The 19,830-nt window shown below is 41.3% G+C and overlaps 1 long non-coding RNA gene across 1 annotated transcript in view; it reads left to right on the forward strand.

Annotated features, from left to right (window-relative positions):
• The window catches only part of LOC116665794, a 489,125-nt gene that overhangs the window by 415,234 nt on the left and 54,061 nt on the right, over window positions 1-19,830 (forward strand). The window lies entirely within an intron of this gene.

A 19,830-nucleotide genomic window follows, 5' to 3' on the forward strand; every position in this document is an offset into this window, starting at 1 on the left:
TACACATAGGAGGTGACAAGGCTGAGTTGCAGGCTTCTCTCTTGTGAAGATAACCGTGATGGTCTCCAGAACAAGTTCACATTCTTCCTTCCGTTGCGCTGTGTGAGGATGTGAGCATGATGTATCTAGAGTAACCCTCTGCTTGTTACTGCAGCCAGAAATGTTCTGTGGTTCTGACTTAGGTACCTGACTTAGGTGAGCATTTCCCCTCAAAATTGTGACCCCTAAATACCTGTGTCTCTTAACATTGAAGGCATTGTTAGTTACGACTTTTGGAGAGTCATTTATTCAGCAAACACTTGTTAATTATTGCCCCTTGGTTTTTCTAAAACAATGTTGATTTTTCTAAATCATGCTTTTTGATGGTCTCAATATCTACTTACTGTTTGTATGTATGTTTGTGTATGTATGTATATTTCTATCTATGTATCTATATATCTGTCAGTTCAGCCAATTTCTCTTCACCTGGTTGATTAGAACAAGTGGGTTAATTACCTAAATAACTTGGTTGTGGAATTATTTTTGATCACTTGTTCTTCTCAGGATTCTTGTATTGAGCGAACTTGATCTTTGCTGAACTTTGAGGCTTTCTCATCCTTTTGGCATTCCGTGGGAGTTACATCCCCACCTTATTCACTTTTTCATGGGTATGCTGGGGGAACAATTTTGATTCATTATTCTCATTGTCGCTGCCACTACACTGTGCTGTACCTGCTGTATATACTGTACTGAGGTTTCCTCTAGCATCAAGACCCTGTCATTTAGGTGACTTACCTTTTCAGAGCCATGTATCTTTGGGAAGTTGAGTTCTTCCACAAGGTCAGTGTAGCTAAATGCCATCATTGCTGTAATCAGATGCCCCTGCAGCACATGAAGCATTTGCAAATCCTCCCAGTCCCTATTCACAGACTCTGCTGGCTCTTTCTTTGTCCTGTGCCTTTCATCTTTTCGTGGCCTGTCTCCACCCTCCGATTCATCATCAGAAGGGGACTCTCCATTTGTTGTTGGTTATACACTCATGCAGCCTTATCTTTGATGACTTACATTTCAGCTCTAGTTAGCAGGAGTCTCTTCAGCAAGGCCCCATTCAGTTTTGCACAGTTTTGTTCTTTTACCCACTTCTTGTCAATACAAGATTTGGGCTGATCAACAGCCTGTGTGTTTCTTAACCATGTGCTCTTGTCTTCTTTTCCAACTGGATTGGTTGCAGATAGCAGTGTTGTATTCTTGTTTATTTTCATTGTTCATCTCAATATCTTAGTTACTTTTAAAAACGCACATGTTTATGAGTGACATAATTACCTAAATGTTTTGTCTGATGCTGATAAGTATCAGTTTACTACTACATAATTGTTGATAATTCTAGGAAGGTGTTGTATTACTTTTCTTTGGCTGCTGTAGCAAATTACCACAAACAACACAAATTTGTTATCTTACAGTTCTGGAGGTCAGAAGTTGAAAATGGGTCTCAGTGGGCTAAAATCATTCCTTTCTGGAAACCCTGGGGGATAATACAAATGTTTTCTCAGCCTTTTCCAGTTTCTAGGGGCTGCCCATATTCATTTGCTCACAGTCCCCAGCATCTTCACAGCCAGGGATGGTTGGTAGAGTCTTTCTCACATTACGTCACTCTGGCACTGAGACCAGCCTTCCTCTTCCATTCTTGAGGACACTTGTGATTTTGTTGGGCCCACTCCAATAAATCCAGAATAATCTGTCATAATTTCATGTGATTAGCCACCTCAATTCCTTCTACAACCTTAATTATCTTGTTTGAGGTAACATAACACATTCACGGTTTCCAGGGATTAGAGTTTGGACATAACTCTGGGTACCATTATTCTGCCTACCACATCTGCTTACAGGATTCTTATGAACAATAGATGTAACTACCTTTTAAATTCACATATCTAAGCCATCTTTTACCTTTGGAGATGTAGTTACGCCCTGAGAGAGTTCTGTTGACTACTGGAGCTAAATACGTGATTTGAGAAGGAGTGATTCATAGGGATGGGGTCATAGGCAATAACCTTGGTGTTCCTCCATGTCTTCAACCTTGGGCATATTTGTAGGATAACTAGTTTGGTCATAGATCAGAAAGTCTCCTGCAAAAATATTTGTTCCTTTAAATATATTTTAGCTTTAGAAGCAGTTTCAGTGATTGAAAAGGTAGAAATTCTCATTTCACATTTTAAGTTACTTTTTAGTTGTAATAGGTTTTTGGATTGTCATTGACTTTCTCTCTTTATAGAAAACCAAATAGCTGTCTGATCTGGAACTCCTGAATATAAATATAGATGCTCATATCCATTAAAATTTGAATAAGAATGGTAGCATGTTGCTATCAATTCTGTAAGCATTTGATGAATCTGTGTAACATAGTGTACATTACAAACTAACATAGCATTATTATGAAATGTCATTATGACATTTTACAGGTTATATTTTCAATCAATCTGAAAATGCTCATTAGGGACCTAGTAGCTTGGGATGTTTTGCTGGGTGACTTACAGATTTACCTAAATCCTCATGAAGTGTTGGATCTGAGACACTGGGGCACAGCATTGGACAGCAGGAACTTTGCTTCTAGTCTTGATTCTGTTCTAACCAGCCGTGTGACACTGGCAAGTTTCTTGCTATCTGTGGGCCTCAGATGCCTCAATTACATAGTATCTAGTTTAGCCAAGAATCTCATCCAGAGTCAGGGCCAGGGTTGCTAGATTTAGCAAATAAAAATACAGAGTGTCCAGTTTAATCTGAATTTTAGGTAAACAACAAATGATTTTTTTAGTGTATGTCCTCAATATGGCATGGGGCATATTTGTACTAAAAATTACACATTGTCTGAAATTCAAATTTAACTCGGCACCCTTTGTTTGTGTTTGACAATATCAAATAGTTTTCGGTATGTATGCTGTCACTTCCCCCATCTGTCAGCTGCAGGAGACATGTTTCCTACTGTGTGTGGGTCCAGCTTTCTCTCAGTACAATGCTCCAGGTAGCTACTACCAGTCACTTACTACCAGTCAACTTAGAGTTGGTATAGATGATAAAATCCAAGCTTGATAAATATTTGTGGAATAGAAGAATAGAGGGTATCCCTAATTTAACCTGTTACCTTCATTCTATTTCTAAATGTCTTTGATTCCATAACATTTACATAGTGTAGGTAAGAATGGAGACAAACAACAGGTGTATATTAAGATAGACAAGCACAGGGTTATGTGCAAACTGTAGAGAGATTGTTTTGAATGTGTGTCTCAGGAAGGATTAAGGTGATGATCAGTACCTCTCTTTTCCTATTGAGAGCTATCTTCCTACTGAAATGGGAGATAGGATTTCAGGTATGGCTTGGATTTGAATGACAGTACTCTGGAGAACCATCAGAGGGGTGTGCTCAGTTCATTTATGAGGTGTTCTGCTGGTTATTTTTCATTCGTCCTTCCATATCTGCTCCCCTCCCTTCCTCATGTGCCCGAGGAGGCCAACTGGTATGGGTCATCTCAACGAGATCTCTTGCTTTCTGGTTTCCAGCTGGATTTGGCAACTCCAAATCCAGAGATTGAGAGTGGAGAACAGAGCAAGGTTGGGTATTTATTCCACAGGCAGTGGCTAAGAGTTGGTTGTACACCTTTACCAAAGACCCTAGATCCTCTCTGACACATTCTTCATACAGCTACTCTTCTTAGGTTTTAGGCATCACTCCCTCTCTGTGCTCCTTCAGATCTAGGGGTAATAATGGCTCCCTGCTGTTGATAGTCTTAAGGTGCTGTGTGATTTCTTGTTTTCCCAAAACCCTCCCCTCACCTTTATAATTCATCTCTTTATTAGACTCTCATCAGTTACTCATTTTGAGCATGCAGTCTGCTGCCTACTAGGGCTCTGACTGGTACAGTGTGTATGTATTATTACTAGCCAATTATTTGAGAGTATGGGGCTTACAGAGGAGAGGTCACATCAAGATCACATTACTCATAAGTGGCAGATCTAGGACCAAGTAGTTTCAAGTGAATTTGAAAGAAACAAGAGAGAAGAGAAAGTATGTCAGGAGATCCACAGGGAATTTGGTGATGGTGTTGGAACTAAGTAAGGTCTTTTTCTTAATTGCCTTGGAAACAATTTGAGGAAACAAACCTATATCACCATCTATTATGTCTTCTTACATTTTGACAAAGTCAAGGTAAGAATACTTCTTAGGTGCTTATTCTTTCTTAGTCTTTAAAAACAAAAAACCCCTAGGATCAAATAAACCCAAAAGGAGGAATAGTCTCCAAATTTTATGATTTTCAGCCTAGTGCTCTGTACTCTAGAACAAGCTGCTTCTAGTAACTTCAGTCCATCTTTATCACTTTTCTTGAAGTCTAGGTAACTTTACCTTGTAAAAAGAAAGCCCTCCCACCAAGCATGAAAATGTCCTTGGCAAAGCATTGTTATTCTTATTATTAGGCTTTATTATTATTATTGACAGGTAGCACAATATACTTAACATCACGTGCCTCCTCTGTCTAAAATAATTATGAATGGCTTGGCTTGGAATTAAATCACTTTTCCTGGATCAGACCATTTCCCCTGAGCCTTCCCTGCTGCCAGCTAATCTGGGCATGATGAAAAAAAAAGGAAGAGGCAAGTCCTGGGAACCCATGTCACTCTGATCTGCAGTCCTCTCTTGAGTGATATGTGCTTTGGATAGCCTGCCTGCATATTCTATTTCTGTTTATCTTTTTATGCATCCTGAGCTCACTCAGCTTTTTCTCTTTTCCCACCAAACACATTTTTTCCAAAGCTTCAGCTTACCTCATGCTCAAGCTCTTTTTGAATCATGTCAGTTTCTCAGTTTCTGCTTTTTTCCATTGGCACTTGCTAGATTAAGGTCCACTGGTGGCTAAAGAGGCATGAGTGATACTGACAAGGCAGGAATGTGGTACAGATGTCCGGAGGATGCTCTCCCTGGTTCCTGAATGGAGGAGAGTTTGGTGGCACCCATAAAGACCAGGCATATCCTAAGGCCTATGGTAAATGACACACAGGCAGTTACCCTGGTGCTTTACCTGAGCCACTTATTTTAGAAGGAGAAATAAGAAATTTTAAGAGAAAAAGATATTAAAATAGTGTACAGAGAGCCAACAGGTTGCTTAGGAGAGGTGTGGGTGGGTTTCCTTACCTGAGAAATAGTTTCTGCTGCATGACTTTTAGTTAATTTTATAACCAGATTTTATTTTTGTTGTTGCTATAGGGGACTAAAGAAACTTTGAAAATGAATGTGTTTTCATAAAGGACTTTCTTCAGGGGCATGGGATAGGAGGAGCTTTCTACAATTTTTTTTCTTTTATGTCATCCGATGCACTTGTGTGAAGTCCTACTCTAGGGAATAGATGAGTCAGGAACTTTGATTTTTTTTTTTTCTCCAATTCCTGAAAACTTAATCAATATTGCAGTGGACTGAGAGTAACTCTATTGTAAGCACCACCTATAGGGTTCAGCCACAACAGCCAATTTTATGTGACCCCCGTTCCAGCCAGAGCCAGCGGTGTAGCTAAGAGACCCGGGTGGTCACCATAAACCATTCTGAGCATTCATCCTCGTGCGGGAAAACTAAGAACCTTTAGTTGGCACTGAGCCTCTTTCACAGGGAGTTGTACCAAAATTAAACCCATTATTTTTTCATGAAACTCATACTAGATCAGTTATTTTCCACTCTGTGTGGACCAAATAATTTGGGCAGTGTTTTCCAAAGTTAGTTTGGACTGGTAACTCACCTTGAACCAAAAATAAACTGAATGACTCTGGTCATGACTGAAGTGAAAATGTAACAGATTCAAATCCCAGGTGTCCTTCCCCGATGTTTGATTTAAAGTCTAAATTGAGGCATCGGCCCAATAGCCATCAACAGGTGACCTTCACCCTTACCCAGTCCCACATGCTTCTTTTCATCCTATGCTGTGTAAATCAAATATGTAAATCAGGTGATTTTCTCCATGGGTTGTTATATCAATATTTAAAAACAGAATTGCTATGTTCTTTACCAAGCTGTTATTTCCCTGTGTGTGTGTGTGTGTGTGTGTGTGTGTGTGTGTGTGTGTGTGTGTGAAATTTTAGGAGCTCAGTAAAATATCTCACTACAGAAGCTGCCATTGCTCCTTGGCTAGAGAGACTCTGTCTTTTTAATCCTTTGGTAGTGACTTCAGTTACTTGGGGAACCCACAGAGAAATGAGAGAATGTGGACCAGATTTTTTTTTTTTAAAGAAGTGTTTCCCTGGAAGCAAAGGAAAAAAAAAACTGGGATATAAGAGAAATAAACATGGCTTTTTTGTAACTTTGAGAAGGGAATGAGAGGAAGAAGTATCAGTGAAGAGGAAATAGGATGAAATAAAGGAAGCTGAGGGTAGCACTGTGGAGAAAAATGAGCATCAAAGAAGAGTCTTGGGGATAAAAGTGTTGTTTGTGCTTCCTGATCTAAGCATTGAAGTTATCCTGAACTGGCAAGATGTTGACTTCTCAGGGACGCAGAACAGAATATTTCAAACCCAGCTGCCTGTAAAATATGTGTCAAGACAGAAGGTTCCAGAGGACTGAGCTACAGATAGGGATTAATTTGGGGGAGAAGCAGGGTGATTCAGAGTTACTGAACTCGGGGATGTTCAAGCTGCTTGTGCACTCACTTTAATCCTGACTTCATGTTTACGTGAGCGTAGGCCATCTGTTTGCTTTTAGAAGTCTTCCCAGTTGTTCTTTACATGTTCCTTTCCTACATGTTTTTAAAAATTGAAGTACCATCAGTTACAATGTGTCAATTTCTGATGCAAAGCACAATGTCCCAGTCATGCTCCTATATGTTCTTTTTGGCCAAGTACCCTACATGGCCGGACTTCCTGTGAACATGGAGGGCTGCCCTTCCTTCTTATCCTCAGCCAGAGATCGTTCCCTTTTGTATCAGCTGTTTTCCTTGGAAGCGTGAAGCATTAGCTTTAATCAGTTTATAGAGCCCCTGACCTAACTTTACATCTGCAATAAGATCACTGTGAATTCTCTGCTTCCCTGTGGAGGATAAAGCTCTGCCTTCCCCCTCCCCTCTGCAATCCTTCTTTGTGGTGGACATTAGAGAGCCTGGCAGGTTCTGTTCCACACTGAATCGCTCCAAGAGAAAATTTATTTATATATTAATTTTATATAAAAAAGATTTCTCATAGGGAGCCAAAGATTGAATCAAAGGCAGAAACCTAATTTGAGGTTGAAGGCAGGATGGCAGCAAGCAATGTCAAAGAGCAAAAGCTTTGGGGGTGGGAAGTGAGCAGGGAGTAAAAATATGATTCCAAAGCGCTCTACACCTCCTTTGTTCCTTCAGCACACTAGCACATCTTGAGTGCTCACCTTGTGTATTAGTTTTCTGTTGCTGTGTGACAAATTCCTGCAAACTTAGTGGTTTAAACAATATCCATTTCTTATCTCACAGTTTCTGTAGGTCATGAGTTGGGTTCTGCTTAGTTGGGTTCCCTGCTCGGGGTTTCACAAGGCTGAGATCAAAGTGTTGGCTGAGCTGTGTTCTCATGTGGAAGCTCAACAAGGGATGAATCTGTGTCCAAGCTCCCCAGGTTGTTTGCAGAGTTCATTTCCTTTCAGCTGTAGAATTCATGGCAGCTCGATTCTTTAAAGTCAGAGGAGGTGGGGTAGAGAGACACTTAGCTGAAGTCTCTATCTGTGAGACCCTCTTTTAAAGGGCTCATCTGATTAAGGCAGGCCCACCCAGGATAGTCTTTCTTCTAAGTCACTTATTTAACTGCTGAGAGATTTTATTTACATCTGCAGAATCCCTTCGCCAATGCCATATTAGTTAGTTAGAAGCAAGTCATAAGTTTCAGGCCCACTTAAGGGGAGGGGATGAGACGAGAATGTGGCTTATTGGGTGTCACCTAAGGGTATATCCTCCATAATCATCAGCCCTTTAAGATGCCCAGGATCCCCCAAATCTCATCCAATCACCCTGTCATTCTAACAACCAAATGTGGTCAAAGGAACAGAGCTACACATCTTTCATAATGGACCGAATTTTCTTCCTGCTTAGAAAAGTCATTTGTGCATTCACTTAAATGGGTTCATGTGGATAATAACCAAGAAATGGGAAGGAATTAATTAGAGTTTACTTATAATTACACACCTTACTCATGCCCATTAGTTACACTCTCTATACTTTTTAATCGCATTTATTTTGTGAGTGCCTCAGACTTTTAAAGATTTGATGAGTTTTGATATCAGCCTTCTTTGAGATCTTTAGCACATGATAAACCAATATCAAGGAGGGGTAATTTTTTTTGCATAATTAAGAAATTACACAAAATTGTGTTTTTTATTATACCTTTTTTTTAACTTTTTTTAATTGAGTTATAGTCATTTTACAATATTGTGCCAAATTCCAGTATAGAGTACAATTTTTCAGTTATACATGAACATAGATATATTCATTGTTACAATCTGTCCCTTCCCACCCCCCGCCCCCTTGGCAACCACAAGTTTGTATTCTATGTCTATGAATCTGTTTCTGTTTTTACTTCTGTTTTTCTTTTAGATTCTGCATATGAGCGATCTCATATGATATTTTTCTTTCTCTTTCTGGCTTACTTCACTTAGAATGACATTCTCCAGGAACATCCATATTGCTGCAAATGGCATTATGCTGTTGGTTTTTATGGCTGAATAGTATTCCATTACTTCTTCTTTATCCAGTCATCTGTTGATAGACATTTAGGCTGTTTCCATGTCTTGGCTATTGTAAATAGTGCTTCTATGAACATTGGGGTGCAGCTGTCATTTTGAAGTAGGATTCCTTCTGGATATATGCCTAGGAGCAGGATTCCTGGGTCATAAGGTAAGTCTATTCCTAGTCTTTTGAGGAATCTCCATACTGTTTTCCACAGTGGCTGCACCAAACTACATTCCCACTAGCAGTGTAGGAGGGTTACCTTTTCTCCATAGCCTCTCCAGCATTTGTCATTTGTGGACTTTTGAATGATGGCCATTCTGACAGGTGTGAGGTGATACCTCATTGTAGTTTTGATTTGCATTTCTCTGATAATTAGTGATATTGAGCATTTTTTTCATGTGCCAATTGATCATTTGTATTTCTTCCTTGGAGAATTGCTTGTTTAGGTCTTCTGCCCATTGTTGGATTGGGCTGTTTGTTTTTTTCTTATTAAGTTGTATGAGCTGCTTATATATTCTGGAGATCAAGCCTTTGTCAGTTTCATTTGCAAAAATTTTCTTCCATTCTGTAGGCTGTCGTTTTGTTTTACTTATGGTTTCCTTTGCTGTGCAGAAGCTTGTAAGTTTAATTAGGTCCCATTTGTTTATTACAAAACTGTATTTTAAAATATCATGCCCCACACATTGAAGATTTCTAGTTTGTTTTTTGTAAAAAAAATCTTAATTTTTAAAGACAATGTATGAGAATATAAAACAAGGTAAAGAGACAAGGGGTATTTCTTTTCTAATACATGTGGAAGGAGATGTTTAGTGGAGGGAAACCCAAATTCTACTTTTTTCCCCCTATAAAACTGAGACAAACTGAAACATCAGTTATGCTCTTGGTAATCAAAATTCTCAAGTGTATTCTGCATCCAAGAGGTGGACTCTATTTCCCTTCAGTGCTCTTCCTTTATTCACACACCTGAAGGGTATAATTGAGAAAATTGGGCCCATAGTACAGGACACCACAATATCCTTCAGTTTAAGGGTTCAGGGTTTATGAGAATCAGACATCCTGTTCCAGACATAAAGTATCAGGGAAAGGAGCTTAGAAGACCAAAGTGGGTGGAGAGCCCTGAGAGAGAAGTCGTTTAGCTTAACCTATGCTAGTTGATTTTTCTGCCTCTTCTTTTTAAGTTTCTTTTTTTTTTCCCCCTCTACTTCATTGTGACTTCTATTGCTGTTTTATTAATGGAAACTTTTAACAGCTGAAGCCAGGTTTTGGAAATAACCATTCTGCCTTTCCCGTTTAAACAGCATTTTTAGCTGGGTACGTGACTTCCTGGTGTTCATTATCCAGCTTTCATTGCAGCAGCCCGGCCATGTGACTCAGATCTGGCCAGTGAGATGTGGGCAGAAGTGATCTGTGCAACTTCCAGGTCTTTTCCTTAAAGGAAAGGGACATGTCCTCCACTTTCCCTTTTTCCATTCCTGCTTCCTGGGTGTGAAGGTGAAGATGGAAGTAGGATTAGCTCCTGCGATGGGAGCCATGTACCAAGGATGGCAAAGCATCAAGAGGGAAGGACCCCTAGTGCCATCAACAATGTGGAGCCACTGTACCCACCCTAGATTTTCACATGCCAGGGTAACAGACTCTAGTTGGCTAAGCCACAATTAATTTGGGTGTCTTGGTTAAATCAGCCTAATTGAGTTCATAGCTGATGCACCAGCTTAGAGAAGGTGAATCATCAACTGGGTCAAGGGGACAGCACAGTGGTTAAGAGCAAGGCTTGGTATCAGGCAGAGCAGGATATTGCTCAGTGACATTCCACCACCCACATCTGGGGCTGGATCCCAGTTTCATCATTTGAAAAAATGGGGATAATAGTAAGTGCCTCATAGCACATAAAGCCAGGGGATGAAGATCTGGTGGTGTACAAACTGGGTATGGCCTGTGTTCTCACAGAGCTCAAGGTGCAGAGGGGGAGATGCGTAGATAATGGCAAATTGTAAGCAGCGTAGTGGGAGCAAAGGAGAACAGTGAGCAGGGGCTTCCTTAGAGGAGTCAGTGAGAAGGAAGCGGCCGTGCAGAGTGTACCTCTGTGGCCCCACCGGATATGCCCATGTGTTCCGACCACTAGGCAATCACTTACCCTTTCCCCGGGCTCTTAACAAAGTTTCAGTTACAATACTTGAATTTGGGGTTGGGCTGTCACCCAACCAGACTATATGCCCCACAATGGCAGTGTGTATGTTCGCCCTGCTCATTGCTATAAATACGAGGCACCGTGTTATTAGCCAAGTAAAGAATGACTCATGATCAAAGCTTATCTTCTAAAAAAAAAGACTGAATCTTATCATCGTCAAAGACAACTGGGTTGAGGCTAGAGTAGGAGGGTGTTATCTCTGAGAAGTCTATGATGAAGTTGCTTTAGATAACATTTATACTGAATTCTTAGCACTTAGCACAGTGCCTGGCCTAACATAAGTGTTTAACAAATATTTGTGGAAAGGTTGGATGAGTTTCTAGTAATGTTTCAGCTCTCATGGTAAGAAGTCTCACCCTGAGGTACATTTGAACAGCTAGGGCTGTATGCAAGGGGAGTGAGCCCCTTTGGGGAGGACTGAGCTCCTTGTTGTGGGGGATGTTGAAGGATTTAGGGGAGGACGTCACACTCTGAACGGAGGTCCATGTCTTCCGAATGCTGGCCAACCCTGAGAGTGTGTGTTCTTTCAACATGTATGTAGTTTGTACCCGAGGTATTTGAAGCTTACTCTTAGGGAGTTCTATTCATTTTTATTGAAATAGTCTCTGTGCTCCAAAGTTGCTTAAACAAAGTCTGACCTCTGTCCCAGTGAGGCACAGATTCTGAGTGGCATCAAGTTCTGTTGTCCTTCTTGGACACAGGGAGGCACACAGAAGTGAAGCCATCTGGAGACCAGAAGCAAGGGTCCTGGTCCAGGTCCTGTCACTTCACGCCCAAGTGACCTGCAGGGATCCTCCAATTCTGTGCTGGATAACAATAGCCTTTAGGTATTTCCATTGTGAAAGTCCCCACATTATATTATCATGATCTTTGTGGGGTCCACACTTAGGACTACCTTGTGGGTGTCTTATTCATATTTTATCTCATTGTCTGACACCATACTCAGCCTTGATAGGTGCTCAATAACTATTTCCTGAGTCAAAAAGAAATTCTCTGCTGTCCTCATGCAGAGAGGACAAGGGAAATGGTCTGATTTTCCTTGAAGAAACTGAATTATAGAAAAAGAAGAAATTAACACAAAACTCACACCCACAGCCGGCATTCTGGGTATGTCACTCTTCTGGGTATTTCACCGTGAATTTCCAGTCCAGAGTGGAAGTTTGTCCATAGACATGAGGGGGAACCCATAGAATTCACGTGAGATGAAGGTGTGAAATAGACATACTTCTGCTCCCCCTTTCCTATCCCCTGGCCCATGGCACACCAACGTTGTCTCTGTCCCCTCCCCTCCTTCCCTTTCCACCACAGCTTTAGCCATCTTTTCTCATTGCTGGCTTTCAGAAACCACGCCAACCCCTCATCATTGCAGATTCCCACGGCCGCTCTTAGGAAGAGATACTGAAGCATCTGTGAGGCAAAATTTGTTCCTGCATTTCCTTACAGTGACTAATAGGTAACACCTGTCCTGTGGATTCCCTGTTGCACTCTTATGATTGGATTTATCACTGCAGTAGTTTAACCATAACTAGAAAAATGTAGCTCTCTAAAGTCCCTATAATGTGGAAGTTCCTAATGTGGCCTAAGTTATTCCTTGCGTCATAAATAACAAAGACGGCACTATTATGGACCAGTACCCTGAAAAGAAAAGGCACCAAGTTCATAAATAACACACACAATAGGGGCTTGAGGAGACTCATGGAAGTGTTTTGGTTCCTGATGGAGGACAGGGGGATGGGTGGCTTCTGAGAAGACTTGGAATACTGGGGCTTGGGCTTAAAGAGAAATATCCTGTCTATGAAAACCTAATTGTGCAGTCACGGGGTCTCACCTGGTCAGAGGCCAAGGTCGGCATGGATTCCCTTCCTGGGAGGCATGGGAAGGGGATCAGTCTGCTCGGGCATTTTTCTTGTCTTGGGTACCGCCACGATTGCCAGGAAAGGGAAGAAGGTAGAAGCAAGTCCATGTTGCATAATGATCTTGATCCCTGCAAGGACCGAAAGCTGTGCTTTGTGATCACATATCTTTCCATCTGTTCTATCCCGTGTCAGTCATCCTGTAGAGAGTAGCTGCCATTTTTACCGGATTAGGCCTGTCGGATGATACTATAAAGATGAAGAAAATGCTGCCCCTCTAACAAAACAGTTTCCACTTTACCTCAAAGGCCTCTCATTCTCTTTGCTTTGAGGAAAAGAGAAAGAGAGGGCGAGAGAGTGTGTGTGCAGTGCCCTTTATTTGGACTTTTATCTTAACCTGGGAATACCTGGTCTTCTGTTTCCTTGCTTCTCATGTAACTCTTCATTGATTTTCTTTAAATCAAACAAGCCACCATCACAGACTCTTACAAAAGAAAAGCAGCCATGAAGGAGCCCTAGGCTTGGAATAGAAGCCAACCTAATTTTAGTTGCTGGTGAGGCTCTGTGAGCAGAGGACAGTGGTCAGAAGTTCATCTTGGCATGTGCTATCAGGACCCACCAGCAGCTGGCCACTGTCACTGGGCTCCCTGAGGGGCAGGGGGGAGCCCTCGCTGATGGCAGTTCCTATCGTTTCCTGATGAGGCAGCTTGTCTGCTACAAGTAGGTCTTTCATTTGTTACTTTTTAAAAATTAAAATTGCTTCTGATTTATGGATTAATCGCTTGCCAGTGTCATGGGTGGGGAGTGGGTGGGTTGTTGTGCCTCATTCTAATAAGCAGCTGGGCCTCAAGCTCCTGTTTTTCTTCATGGAAGGTTTGACTCAGGCTTTTGACTGAAGTCAGGGGCTTGGCCGACTGGGAACCATCAGGAGAATCCCCAGGACATAGTTGCAGGATCCCAGCCTTCACAGACCATCTCTTTAAATCTTATTATAAGGATACTGCATTATTAAAAAAAAAAAAAAAGATTTGTTTGATTTGCTCATACTAATGAGTTCCAGAAGTTCTTGTAGGATGTTTTAAAAGGAAGAAGTAGTGTGAAGAATTACTCACACATTATGCTCTGTCTTGAAAAATAGTCCAGGCCCTATCTACTTATTGATATAATTAAAACTGGATTAGTAGGATGGATTATAGAGTTTCTAAGACCATTAGGGAGTCTGAGCTCCAGAATTTCCCTACCCTTTTTTCCTCCTCTCTGTATTCCCTCTTCCCCAGCTCAAATTTATAGATGTCATTATGTCCAACTTAAACAGGCCAGGGTCTTAGACAGGGAAACTTATTGGCAAAGGGGAGAAATTTGGGGAAATAGCACAGAATGTGTGAGAATAAAGGGGCCTTGGAGATTTACCAGGCAATACAGACAAGTGGTTAAGTGAGTTAAGTTGCGTGGATTCAAGCCATGACTTGGTGGCTGCGTTAGCGTGAACAACTTTATCACTTCTCCGAAATGCAGCTTCCTCAGGTAAAACGGGGATGACGATAGCTCTACTTTGTAAGACTCTTTTGAAGGTTAAATGAAATTATGCATGTAAAGTGTCCTTACAGTAAATGTCCAACAAAAGTTACCAGTATCATCGTCGTCATCATCATCATCATCATCTAGTCTAAACTCCTAGGGTTTTTTGGAAGGGAAACTGAGGTCTTTAGAAGCCTTCCAGATTTCCCCACTGGCTCAGAGCCACGAATGGAAAGGATCCCAGGTGAACCTTTTCTTAAGTGAATAACGTATATTCTACAATTTTCAGAAGCTCTATCACTATCCCAACTGATTTTCCCCCTGACGTCAATTTTACTTCTTCCTTCAACCAAAACAGAACATACATAGAAAAGCCTACTTCCAGGTCAGATTCATAAAGCCGAGGTTGATCAAAAGTAAAAATCCGAAAGACAAAGCAGCTTCTTGTGAGAGCACAGAAGTCGGATGGAGAAAACATTTGCTTGTTTAATAAGATACTTCGGTCTTATTGCCAACAAGATTCTGGTGCATAGGGTGGTGTGTGGCACCTGGTTTGGCAAGGTCTGCCAAAGGACAGTGACAAGCTAGAGAGACAGATATGTGCCATGATTCTCAGGGCTACCAGAGAGAGGGATGTCTTTGAGCAGCAGGGGTCTGTCACCCCTGGGATGTAAAACATACAGACGTCTCTCTACCAAGGGTAGAAACTGTGATTTCAGTACTGAATTCTCTTGCCTCTTTTACTCCCCCTTGCTTTTAAAATGAAAAATGGTTTTAGGTTGATACCGTATTTGAATAGATGTACAACATGCCCAGAGAGGAGAGACTATAAACAGAAAGATAGTAGATTACACGTTTGAAGTTTTTTGAATGGAAATAATAGAATGAATTGAATTGCTGTGGGTTCTGTGACTGACCAATATAGGCATAAATCAGTCAGTTTTGAAGTCCCTACCACGTGTCTTGCTGTATGCACAACACACATGCTGTTTCTGAGTTCTAAAGGAGTTTGCAATGTGGTTGAAAAAGACAAAGCACTTCAGACATTTGGGGAGCCGTCCAAGAGCGTAAACTTGAATACGATTTTATACTCAGAGCTGATTCTTACTAGTCGTGGTTCCTATGTTCTAGAAAGTCACTGCAAACACTGCAAACACTTAGTGAGTCCTGACCCCCTGCTCCTGGAGAATCACAGAGTTAGGTTCCTGCAAGCCCCCAGTCACAACATTTTGTTAACCCATCCATGCATAACCTTGTTTCATGTGTGTTTCTGTTTAAAAACACCACATTTAATTAATATATTGCTGATTCACTAAGGCTGAACTCACCACCAGGAGCACAGTGACTCACGCCTGAAGGAAGCTCATCTAACACACGTGTTTTCTTCACAAGGCACATCACAGCCTTCTTGTGCCTGGAGCACTAGACGGTACTTTTGCACTGTGTTTGGGGTCATTTTAAACAGTGAGATCACTACCACCACCACCACAAAAACGCACAAAAAGGCAGAAGAAGAAAATGGTACTAAATAGCTGTGAAAAGGACACTTGTTTACAGCATGAGAGTTGAAACGAGGGGACAGAGCATCGCCTTGATGGACCACAGCTGGGTTGTACATGAGGACAGCTCAGAATCCTCCCAACTCTGTACACATCCACAAGTGAGAACCCCACGAGTAATGAGTTGATAGTGAATATCAGTAAGCATATTTCCAAGTCACGAGGATCCACTGTGCCTTCAGCTGTTATTTGGTCTTATCAGAGGTTCTATGCAGCTGTGTGTGCTGTGGGAAAAGAGAAGGAAGCAACCAGTTTTCTGTAATAAGGGGAAATTTCCTGGGGAAGTTAGAACTGGAAGTGGACTTTTAAAGATGAGTAAAATACAAGATTTTGGGAGAAGTGGTCCCAAGAAAGTATGCAAATATAAGAGTAATTTTGTTTTGATGGGGATGTGAGAAGACTGACCTACAACTCAAAGAATGTCCCCATGGAGGAGTAATGGGAGATGCTCTTGGACTGGAGTAGCATCTGTAGTCCATTTCCCCGGCTCTGGTCTCACCTCAGTTTGCTTTGAGGAGACAGTCCCTCCCACTCAGTCTGTATGGTTTGGATGGGGCTGATACTAACCCCTGCTTCAGAGGTGGAATGTGCCCCAGGCTGGGCCAGTCAGGGTGTTTCTGTCTCCTTGACCTAATGACTGGTTCAGGAGTTGTCACAGGACACAGAGTTAGCCATCGAGACTCAGCTCTGGAAGTGTTTTCCTGCTCGGATTGACAGCTGCAAAAAGAGGAAGTTTGAAGCTGTTGGGGACCACTAGGAAGAAAGAGTCCGAGGTTTAAAAAAACACACAGTGAAGAGAGGGAGGGAGGGAAAGAGAAAAAACAGAGAATGAGACTGAACTTTTTTGAGAGTACTTCATCCAGTGATGTCTCTAGGAAACTTTGGACTTTTGAATGGCATGAGCCAGTCCATATTAATGCATTTTAATTTCCTCATAGAGTTTGGGTTGGGTTACAGCCAAAGGATCAGTACTGTAAGTGGGTGTCCTAGTGAAGGAGTTTTGAGTGAGGAACAGACACCCTTTCAAAGCAGTTTCAATGAAAAGAGGTTGTTAAAAGTCACAGAAACTCACATGGAATCCAAGCTCAAGAAAACTTGGACTGGGAACTAAAAAACTCAGGAATTAGGGTCATTCTCCTGTGCGTCAGGGGCAGCATGGATCTGGTCATCTCTCTCTCTCTCTCTCGACTCCAGCTCTGTCCTCCTTTCCCTCTCTCTGTGCTCTCAGATCTTGCTCGTGGCTGGGCATGGTGATCTTGACTTTTAACATTGTTGCCAGAGTCTAAACAAGCTCCCTTTCTCAGAATCCCAGTTCCAAAACCCTGAGAGAGGAACCTTATTGATCAGGCTTATCTTTTCTCATAAGACCAGCCTACCAGTTCTTTCCTCAGATTAGGACCTTCCTCAGGTCCAACTGCCGTCAAACAGGAGAGAGAATGATTGTATGGGCACAGTAACAGGCGTATCTATTACATCAACCTTTGGGACAGTTTGCCAAGTCAGATGCGGGCATTTGGACTGGAGGTTGTGGCAGTAAAAAGACAAAGATCTCAGAAGATAGCTTAGTCCTTCCTTTTCTCTCAGGACCCTTAACTTCCTACTTTTGAACATGAGATGATAGGGCTACAAAATGTATTTATATTTAGAAAATTATTTTATTTAAAAATATTTTAAAAAACACACATACATATATATGTACGTGTATATGTATATCCATACAGATATATATGTATACCTGTGCCTTTCCTTATATTTCACTCCATTTGATTTGTTTTTCTCTTCTAAATTCCTATCGAGTCATCATATGAATGTATGTATATGTGTGTATACACATACATATATAACCATATACACAGCCATTAGTTTGTAATTTTTGGAGGTACAAGGACAAACATTTTGAAAGCTGATACACAATGTTACCCATGGATTGAGAGCATACATGTGTATTTTTAAAATCTAGTATGGATTATGACATTGTTACTTACAAGCCTTCAGTAGTTTTCCTTTACACCCCACTTTAAAATTCGTGACTCTCTAATATAGTGTATACTATATATTTGTGTATTGTTTATTCAAAACAGTGCCAGGTACAGTATGGGTGCACAATACTTGTTCAATAAACATTTGTCAAATGCATGAATGAGTGATTTTGTGCCTATGGATTCAGGAATCTTCTTATATATCTCTTGAGTTCCTCTCAGAAGTCTTCTGTCCATAAATTTTAAAAAATGCTTTTGAGGTATGTGTAGCTTCGGGAAGCCAGGTCTGTTTATTATCCACAATAGGATCCCCATGTTTCAATTAGATGGATGCAAAATGTTGCCTTTCTGTTGAGTTTTCTAATGGATGCAACTGTAGATATTTTTTAGAACAACGCCCAGACCAGTAGACCTCTAGGCCCCATTTTGGATTTTTACGCTCTGTAGATGGTTATCATAGTCCCCTAGGTTGTTATTTAGTCAAATTATGTTCATTTCATCGCCTGTGCCTTTCCTCATATTTCACTCCCTTTGATTTGTTTTTCTTTTCTTTTCTAAATTCCCTTTGAGGCATCACATTACCCCTAATTGCCTGCAATGTTCCACGTCTGGTCTCATTGCTGACACACAGACACAGACTCTCAGCCACGGCTTGGGATGCCCCTGTGTGTATGGCTGAACGTTTTACTGCTCAGAGAACTGCTGAACCGCCGTTCTTGCCTAACCTCCTGACGGCTCTTAACCACTAGCTCACTATTTGGTTGTTTGCTCTGTTACTGCCATCCAGGAATCCCCTTCAAGTTAAATTCCATCTTTAAGTTTATTCATCCCCAGATAGGTCATCTGCATTTTTTCAACGGTGGCTCATTGTATTACTTTTGACATATATTACTAAGATCCTCACATAGCTCGGTTTTGTGTGCCAGTCTTCAACTGCTGTTAGGAACACCTCCCAATTTAGTGTCATCTGCAATTGTGATTATCATGATAATAGTAACACAATCTTCCCCTCTCTTTCTTGATTCTTAAAAAAGTTGGTAGAGTAAAGCCGTGTATCTTTGCAGATCATACACTCAGCCCTTTCTTTTCACAGCTCTGTCAGTGTCCACTCATTGCTGGGGTTGGTTTGGGGTCTGTTTTTACTTCCTGTGACAGTGCTGGCAGACCCACCCAGACTTCTCTTTATAGAACAGCTGGCTCTTCAAATGCAACTTACCAAACCGAGGGGAAGCTGTCAGCCTTGGTTTCTTTCTCCTTGTTGGATCCTTTCCTCTACAGTTCCATGTTGGAGGTAAGGCTCATCCCTTGTTCCCCAAAGGTGGCTGTAGATTATTAATTGTTGAATGGATGAATGGATGGATGGATGGATGAATGAATAAGGTTGTGAGACCGATTAGATAGGCTGCTTACTGCTCTGAGGTTAGTACATGCAGCTTGGGAAGCCGAGGAAATGGTTACTTCTCTTTGGCTTGATGTAAGTTGCAGTGTTCTTAGAGCAATCTCAGTCTATTTCTGTCAGGCTGCCCTTCCCAAGTAGGGAGCTTCTGCCATTTTTGAGACCAAACTTTGCATTTTTGCTTTTAACTCAGTTCTTGCATTTATCTACTGCATGAAAAGGCATGTAATGCCTTCTTGTAATGCCTTCTAGTGCACATAGCGATGGTGCCCTGCATTATGGTCCTTCTCTCTTGCCTGGGACTGTCTCACACAGTCACACATAGTATAGCATTAGGAAGGGTTGCCCCATGCATTTCTGCTGCGTTAGTAATAATTTATTTCTCACTGGTTGATCTTTGTTGTGTTATTCTCTATGTCTTTTTGAGTGTTTTGGATATTTCATAAAAACTTAAAAACATAAAAATAAGAGACATGGGCCTTGCCTTCAAAAGACTTCCTAGTTACCAGGGAAGGCTTGCACAGTAAACAGCTATAACAAATTATGAGAAAGCAGTACAAATGGATATGTCTGCAGTGCTGTGGCTCTAGTGATGAGTGAACAGCTTCAACCTAGTTGAAGGTGGGAGTGGTGTTATCAGG

Source organism: Camelus ferus, chromosome 9 (assembly GCF_009834535.1).
Source record: "Camelus ferus isolate YT-003-E chromosome 9, BCGSAC_Cfer_1.0, whole genome shotgun sequence".
In the NCBI taxonomy this organism is placed as follows: domain Eukaryota; kingdom Metazoa; phylum Chordata; class Mammalia; order Artiodactyla; family Camelidae; genus Camelus; species Camelus ferus.